This window comes from Littorina saxatilis, linkage group LG1 (assembly GCF_037325665.1).
Source record: "Littorina saxatilis isolate snail1 linkage group LG1, US_GU_Lsax_2.0, whole genome shotgun sequence".
Classification (NCBI taxonomy): domain Eukaryota; kingdom Metazoa; phylum Mollusca; class Gastropoda; order Littorinimorpha; family Littorinidae; genus Littorina; species Littorina saxatilis.
In genome coordinates this window covers 55,937,288-55,946,637 of record NC_090245.1, presented here as the reverse complement: position 1 = coordinate 55,946,637, position 9,350 = coordinate 55,937,288, and the positions used below count along the sequence as shown (strand labels likewise).

At 39.4% G+C, this 9,350-nt stretch overlaps 1 long non-coding RNA gene across 1 annotated transcript; it reads left to right on the top strand.

The window, feature by feature from the left end:
• Positions 1 to 233: 233 nt before the first annotated feature.
• Positions 234 to 8,530, top strand: LOC138974525 (uncharacterized). The gene is made up of 3 exons (XR_011458412.1): positions 234 to 2,312; positions 2,706 to 2,854; positions 6,930 to 8,530. It is a non-coding gene; the product is annotated as an uncharacterized lncRNA (long non-coding RNA).
• Positions 8,531 to 9,350: the final 820 nt, after the last annotated feature.

The following is a 9,350-nucleotide window of genomic DNA, read 5'->3' as shown; positions in this document are numbered from 1 at the left end:
GCAAACTGTACTTTCTCCCTAAAGTACACAAATTCTCCAAAGAAGAAATTTGCAACCTACAAACAAACGGAGTCCAGGATACTAGAATTTCAGGCAGACCTATCATTTCCCAATGTGACACCCCCTCCCAATGCGTGGGAAAATGAATCGATTTCTTCCTACTACCTACAGTAAAAAGACAACCTACTAACATCAGAGACACATTGGATTTTATCCAGCAAATTGAACAACTCACTCTTCCCCCCAATGTGCTCATTTGCACATTTGACATCACTAGCATGTACACCAACATGACAGCGGTTGAACTCTTTAAGAGCTGTGGACGAAGCTTTGCCCACCACCCTGTGAATCCCACCACTACCACCTATCCACAAATCACACATCGTGTCACTTCTTGAGCTCATCTTGATAAACAACAACTTTGTGTTTGACAACCAACACTACAACCAGTGCATTGGGGCCGCCATGGGAATGACATCATCCCCAGAAATATGCGATATACGCATGTTTCAACTCATGATTGAAATCCTCGACAAATATACCTACAAAGACACAATTCTCTGGCACGGACGCTACAGAGATGACGGCATCTTGTTCTTTAATGCTGACCAAAACCAAATACATCAGCTGTTTGATATTGCCAACGCCCACCATCCATTACTCAAGTTCACAAACAACATCTCTGACTCAGAGGCGACGTTTCTTGACACCACCTTCTACAAGGGTAACAGATTCTTGTCCAACAAAATATTGGACTTGAAAACACACAGGAAATCTACTGAAACATTTCAGTATCTCCATCGGGAATCGGCCCACCCTCCCAGTATCTTTTAAAGGACTTGTGAAAGGTGAATTGATCAGATACATTTGCACCAACAACAACATAACCACACAGAACAAGGAAACTGATTTATTCCTTTCAAAACTCCTTGAGAGAGAATATATACCGGACGAACTGGAGTTAATCAAACGGGAAGTCTTGAACATACCAAGAAACGCACTTCTAAAACAAAAGAGACCATCCCACCAAAAACAAAGCTCCACCACTCCTCATGGTCTCAACCTACAACCCTAGACTGAGACACCTTAAAAAGAAACTCTTGAAACACTGGAAGCTGATTCCACAAGACACAGAATGTTCCGGTTTGTTCCCTAAACCTCCCCTTGTTGCCTATGCAAGACACAGGAACTTGAAATATCATCTTGTTAAAACCTCTTAACAAGTCAAGTGACAAAACAACCCCTGCCTTGCTTACACAAGGTAATGAAAACAATACAACGCCGGGAACTTTCGCTTATTCAAAACGACATATCCCCCTGACATAACAACAGTCACGGAAATCACGGAGAGAATAAATAAAGCTACGAAAAAACATAAGTGTTACACCAACAAACGGTGAAGCTAAAAACAATCCAACAGTTTTTGACTGATCAATAGTGCTGATAACATGAATGAATCGACACGCAACACGGTCACTCAGCAGCAACGGAGAGGGAGGGACGCAGTTTTTGCGCCCAACAATCCCCCCCCACGGCAACTCCGCCCACCACGCCAAAGGGGCCACACTACACGTATCAAAAGACGCAACGCCCAGCCACCGGAGCGTTGATTGACACACACTTATCCCGCATCTACACAAACCAGCCAACCCACGGGCGGAACTTGGTCCCACCAATAAGATCGCAGAACAACTCTGACGAGATTGTCTACTAAAACAGACAGAATCAACTACTTGACCACATCACGAGTTTCTCCTGATTCCGAGACCTACCACGCTTTCCCACTACGCTCCTTGATCTACACCACCCTTTAGCAAAATGGCCACCACCAACTTCTCTATGGAGATTGCTGAAACTCAATTCAACTTTTCGTTGGAAGAAGAAGAGGAGTCTACCATCAACGCCAGCCAGTACCACGCCGCCAGGGAGATGGAACTCAACTCCCACATCTTGAAAGAACACGACAACATCCTCGAAATAAGCCTGTTCCCAGCGGACGCAAACGCTCCCGCCCAAGCCATACAGGTTAACCTGAAACCAGCCAAAGAAAGGGTAATCCCCATCTTGGACAAACTGCAGGAAACCTTCAAATGCAGAATGAGTCTTACCAGAGAAATATATCGACAAAGAAGTTGAAACACTGATTGCCCTTCTGAAGGAATGCAATCGGGATGTGAATGGTACAGCTGATATTGGACACGGTCTGCCTTGAATGGGGAGGTTGGCGATGAATCGCACTGTACACTACAGGACATTTTCCTCTCAGTCTCAGTCTTACTGATTTTCAATCATCGGTTTGGATCAACCAGCAGGTAAGTTATTGTTTTTAAAATCCAAGACATGGCCATTGCAAACGTGGCCTTTGTAGAACTGAGCAAGATGTATCTGTTGTGTATGTATCTGTGTGTTACCATAGACCATTTGGTCTATGGTGTTACTGATTAACTGGGTGTGACTGTGAGTCACTGAGTGTGTTTTTGTTGTGTTCTGTTTTTTTACTCAAGTTTATAAAATGCTTGATATCTTTAATCTGCATGCACAGAATCAAATGCTGCTGTATCAGTGTATGAACTATGGTTGTAAAAGAATAAACAAAACAATTACTGAATTAGTGAGTGATTTGGCTCTGATAGTGAAGTTGACATGGTACTTATTTCATTTTCAAGACATGTTATGTTAATAATTATTGTTCTGGTTTTTTTCAGGCCTCCCGAGAAACCAGAGATGATGTGCATCATTCATACAGCTCCTGTCTTCCAGTTCCAACAGTTTACCTTTAAACATGGCTACATGTACTGGAGAGGTATCAGGATGACTTGGCGTGGTGCTTTACATTACAGACTACCCCTGAAGAGTAAGTTACACATTTCTTTACCACGTACAGCTTTTGCTTGTCAAATCTGTATGGTAAAATTTAGTTATGTATATATGTTACAGGCAATCCATGAAGTTAGGAAATTCGCGTATTTCCTGATTGATTTAGGAAATTCATGTAATTCGTAAACAGCTCAGGAAATACATGAATTTCCTAAAATATTTAGGAAATTCACGTATTTCCTAAAATAAAACGTCAACAATTACATGGATTTCCTGATCTATAAATACACCCAAACGAAGGGCGCCGAATACTTGTGTGAAATACTTTTTTTCCCCGACACGTGAGATTTTTATTATGCACGAACTGTGAACTATATTCACGAATTTCCTGAAAATAAGAGACGATTTGTACACGGACTATGAATTTGTTGTCAATCTGCCAGGAAGTTGAACAAGTGTTCACAAGTTAGTGAAATGTGTTGTGTTTCTTGTGTGACCAAGGCATTCACATAAATCAGTGGAGTGTGGACCTGTACAAAATGGAAGCTCGGGAACATTTTATTAAGGAATTTAAGGGCAGAAAAAGATACCACATACCTGATAACACGGGAGGAATATGGAGACATCATACAGGAAGTGAAAAAAGCGTGAACTATTCAGGTGTGTCAATTGAGGAAGTACAAGGTGTGTCAGTGGACAGTCATTTAGATAAAATACGGGAGACGCGCAAGAGAACTCAGCAAGCAACGACGAACCAAGCGTAGCGAATGCTAAAGAGAAGCAGGACAAATCTGATGGCAGCAAACAAAAGTGACAGCGTCATAATTCCAATTCCATTGGTGGATTGAGGTAGAGGGGATCCTCGTAACATCATTGCCAATGTCTTGAACAGAAATGAAAATGACATGTACAAGCTTGGGGTTAGAAAGGGTGTACTGAAGGGCAGATACTCCAGGAATCAGATTGACGTCTGTCAAGAACACTTTCTAAGTGAAGGTTCTGTTGATCTCACCAATGCTCTCTCACTCTGCGAAGCAGTTATAAGCGAATCTCTTGGGGGAGGTCAGGGCTTCATCAAGTCCAACTGCGTTGGTGAGAAAAGAAGGAAATGCGCAACAAAGAAATGCAAATGTTTCAAAAATAAACTAAAATGCAACAGCAGGTGCCAAGGAAGTCTCACGTGTAAAAACAAATGCTGACTCAAGCAGATTTCATTGTGACTGAAACAACGTGGCGCAAGTTTACTTTTATTATGCTCGTTTTTTAATCCCAATATGTTCATATGATCGAGAGTAGTATAATTTTGTTAATAAATGCATTTTTTTAAACTGTTTCCCCGTGCCATGGAAGTCTCGCGTGTAAGAACAAATGCTGATTCAAGCAGATTTTATTGTGACTGAAACAAGATGGCGCAAGTTTACTTGATGATGATGATTCTTAAAATGTTTGTCCCACAGGAACTAGAACCTATTAGGGACATGAGGTGTTTATGTGCTAAAAAGTTAACTTTGATTATGCTAATTGTTTTAGTCCAATATGTTCATATGATCGAGAGTAGTACAATTTTTGTGAATAAGTGCATTTTTTTTAAACTGTTTCCCCGTGCCATGGAAGTCTCGAGTGTAAAAACAAATGCTGATTATTTTTACTTTTGTACTGCATTTTTTTTAAACTGTTTCACCGTGCCATGGAAGTCTCGCGTGCTGATTCAAGCAGATTTTATTGTGACTGAAAAAAGATGGCGCAAGTTTACTTGATGATGATGATTCTTAAAATGTTTGTCCCACAGGAACTAGAGCCTATTACATGGGGTGTTTATGTGCTAAAAAGTTTACTTTGATTATGCTAATTGTTTTAGTCCAATATATATGTTCATATGATCTAGAGTAGTACAATTTTGTGAATAAGTGCATTTTTTTTTATTAAATAACAATTGAATAAATGTAGCAAAATGAAAGGGACTATTTCTCATTTCTTTACAATTTTCGTGCGTCGTTTGGGTGTATTTATAGATTAGGAAATCCATGTAATTGTTGGCGTTTTATTTTAGGAAATACGTGAATTTCCCAACTCTTTCAGGAAATTCATGTATTTCATAAGCTGTTTAGGAAAAACATGTATTTCCTAAATGAATCAGGAAATACGCGAATTTCCTAACTTCACGGATTGCCTGTAACATATATATATAAATCTAGTAACATTAGGTATTGGTGATGGTAGTCTGAAGCTATAAACATGTACTGATGTAGATAATTCAGCAGTCTTTTGTTCTTTGTAAATTGTATTACAAGTACTTTGTAGATGAAATTATTCATACATTTGAAGATGCATAGTAATACTGTGCATGGTAATTGGTATGATGTACTTTGTATACATATTAATGGTACAAATATCTTTATTTTCTCTCTCCTTTCCATCTTAAAGTTTGTTGCAACCCTATACTCATAAAGTGCATTATACTGTTTGTATGAACATTGAACTATTGCGATGCAAGAAAGTAAAACATGAAATAGCTAGAATCGGAGACATAGATAGAAGAGATGCGAAGCGCTGTCTTCCCGCTCGCGTTATCCTCGCCTACGGCAGGGGCAAGTAATCCTTCCACTGGCGCCAAGCTGGCAATTGTTCGCGTACTCTTCGCCTACGGCAGGGGCAAGTAATCCTCCCATGACTGGCGCCAAGCTGGCATTTGTTGTGTTTTTAAAGAGTTATAACTGTTTCATAGAAAATCATAGATAATAAAACATGCAAAATGTTGATTATTTGCACTCAAGAGAAACAGAAAATCACAAGAAGAAGATTATTGCATTATTTGGTGATTAGAAGATGAATCCTAAAGTAAGCAATTTCGCTCATTTCTCCTCAAAAACTTTTTATCCACACGCCAGTGTAAGTGCGAGAACCACTTGAGTGAGACTTAAAAGCATCAAATTTAATCACAGCGCGTCAAAAATTATACAAACAGATTAATGTATACACCAGTAATGCATTTGCCAGTCAAGGGAAAGCAAAGTTTCGCACAAAAGAAAATATTAGCTCCCAAACATTGCCTCCACGCACAATGGACTTAGAAACAATGGCCGCAAGAACCGAAGCGAAGGAACCGTTTTTGACTCACTTCGGGAAGCCAATCCTCTCAAATGCGTTCGTGTGCCCACTATTGAAGGCTACAGAATATGAATCAAGTTTACTTACCACTGATATATCTCGTCTGAAGCTGGATATATCCAAAGAAATATGACAGAAAAGCACTTCAAATCGGTGTCAGAGAGCAAGCGAACAACAACTTAGTACGGGATGATGGCTAACAATCGCGCGAGGTCACGCTGACCGAGCGCAGTAGCCCAAGAGTTCACGCGAGCGGCCCTCGCTTCGCATCTCTGTACTGTATGTATGTCTAGAGCTGCTAGAATGAAAGATTTACTCGTTACTGGAATTATTTTAAATACAGTCAGTCCTTTCCTTGGCTCACAATCACAGATCTGGCCAGTTTGTTTTTATAGTTTTTTTTAACATGGAATAAGAGTAACAATGTAAATTGTAATACATGTACCGCCTGTGTACTTGGATACCTCCTTCTACATTCAACACCCTGACTGCCCCTGCGCAGAGTTAGAATTTTCTGAATGAATTCACATCACATTTCTCAACAAAACTGTAAGGTGTCAACGCTAAATATGTGTGTGGGATGAGGGCTCATGCTGAATTTAAAAAAATAGTAACAACTTTCCATCACATTCCAGAAAAGCTGCTCACATCATCAGCATAACAAGATATCATGTTGTTAGAAAGGTTATTGTGAGGAAATCTGTTTAATTTTAATGATGAAAGTATAAATATATCCATGAAATAAAAGGTTTTCACAGGAAGGAATGATGGCACCTGTAATATTACAGAACAATGTTTACAGTTTAGTTCATAGTTGTCACTGTCAGTATCACCCACACTATTCTCCATCCCACTGATCTTGTGAAGAACAAGTATTACCTCCTACCTACCTTTCCGCACCCCCACCCCCAACACACACCCTCTTCTCGATACCCAAAACATATCCCCATCAGCGCACAGCAAAGTCTGGATGTGCTCAGTAATACATTTTCTTTATTTTCCAGGAAGTGAGGTGCCGAGATATGACGTGCAGGCAGCTTGCAGAGTGGTGCCTGGCTTTGCTGCGGATGATGATCAGATTCAGTCCATTCTGTGCTGACAGAGCTACCAGAACTGCTTTAATAAGTATAGTCCATCTGAAGATGCTTACACTTACAGAGGTTTTCTGTTGCCTTAGTGGTGAAATGAACATGTAACAAATTAACAATAACATTCTACACAAATAATGTGTGGTGCGGTGTGTATCAAGGGTACATTTTGACTTATGTAAGTTGTCAATTCAGCTAAATACAGGTAGTGTTTGGTATGCAGATATTTTCTTACAGCAAACATCGGTTTGTTTGTTTTTACTACATAAAGTGGTATTATCTTTTATGTTGTTTGAGTGCTTTAAGTTAAGCTGTTCACAGGCAGTATTTTACACACAGGCTTATCTTTGGGAGATGTGTGTGTATGAACTATGATTCAGTCAATGCGTGTTCATGTATAGACTTTGTTTGCAATATTGGAATTTAGATCTTTTAACTAACTGCATTATGCACATGAAATGTGTTAACCCATGACTTGTTCTTCCTTTGAATCCTAATCAGTACTTTATCTTGTTTAAAATTTTCATTGATTCTGTTTTGGGGTCGTTCTGGTGCATCCTGGATGGTTCAATTCATTCTTATGTTGTGCTGAAATGTTGCTTTTGTAATACAGTCTGCCAAGATTGTGTCTTTCACTTGGATGTGGTGAACTTACTTTTTAAAGGCCTGCTCTGCCTCATTAAAACACTTCGCCTCACTGTGTCAGACCTTCATCAGGCTTTTTGCATGGGATAAGAAAATCCTTCCACTTGGTCACATTGCAAAAGTCAGCACCCTGACTTCTTAGTGTGGTGATGTCTTTTTCTATTAATTTATTTCCCCCAAAAGGCATAAGTGTTTTAAACAAAATTATGTCTTACAGAGCTCTATAGTGGAACCCCCCTTTTAAGACCTCCAGAAATCTGAGAAAATCAGGTCTTGAAAAGGAGGGTGTCTTAAAATGGAGGTTAATTTACAGAGGTTATGAACAGAAAGTCTGAGAAAACAAGGTCTTAAAATGGAGGGGGTCTTAAAAGGGGGGTTCCACTGTATGACTATTGGGGATTATGTGTTTGTAAAGATAGAGCTGAGAATCCTACACAGAATTCTGTGCATAGAAGGCAGCCTGAATCTTGACCCACACTGCTGGCATGACCTTCAATGATAGCTGCATTCAACGCTTTACTTTTACGCTGGTAACTTTACGGTTGCTCTCTCTGGATTGAGCATTTTTATTTCAACCAAGGGGAAAAATTAAATGCCTCTGCAGAGATTCGAACCTAGGACCTAGATTTTCAGGCCGATGTCCTAACCACTAGTTTTTTTTATTCATTGTAAGATGGATATATGTCTAGCGGATGCAGCTACATGTACAAATGTGCCAAATTAGAACTTGCATTCTCAGCCTATAATCTTTGGCCATTCATGTGAGTACTAAATATTGTGAATGCATGTGAGACTGCCTTGTTTTACTTTTGTGAAATGTGTGAACTCACTTTGTTTACATCTTTGTGTTAATAAATGCAGTTTATCAGTTACCTCTGTTTGTTTCTTCTGCAAGTATGTTAAATGACACACACACACCCTCATGCGCACAGACACACACAAAATCAGATCTCAAGTGTAAGTATTATTTTTGCAGTTTTATTTTAATGCCCATAATCAGTCAAACAAATATATCATCACACTTGCACCTAAGCTTAAAATTAGCAGTCCTGCATACATATGTAATGTGTAAATGTTTCAGGTCACCATCTGTCCTGGCTTGAACATGCAATAAGAACACCTCTACACAAACACATGTACAGTCAACCGGCTAGCTGCTTCCCTGTAAGGCATATTTTTCTATGAATTAATCGATTTTCCGCAGACAGCAGCCAGGTAGTGGATCTTTAGTATATGTCCAAGCAGACGGTTGATCTTAGTACAACACATCAAGGAAATATTTTTTTTAAAAACAGATCCAACATCTAACCTTCCAAAGTTCATAATCAATAAAGAAGAATGGTATGTTACTGGAACCCTTTATTTATGACTTAAGGCAATGTGCGGCAGTAAAATTACCAAACTTAAACTTGAAGAATACAGTCAAGGAATAACTTATAATAATATATGTTTTTTTGTGTGTGAGTTTGTGTGTACGATACTGTGTGTACGTATGCGTTTGTACGTGTGTGTGTGTGTAATGAAGAGAGAGAGAGAGAGAGAACTCAGAATGGTTTATTATATTAAGGTCACAGAGAGAGAGAGAGAGAGAGAGGAAAAAGAGAGAGACAGAGTGAGTGAGCGAGCGAGTAAGCAAGAGAGAGAGAGAGAGATAGACACACACACACACACTGAAACAGACACACACACGCA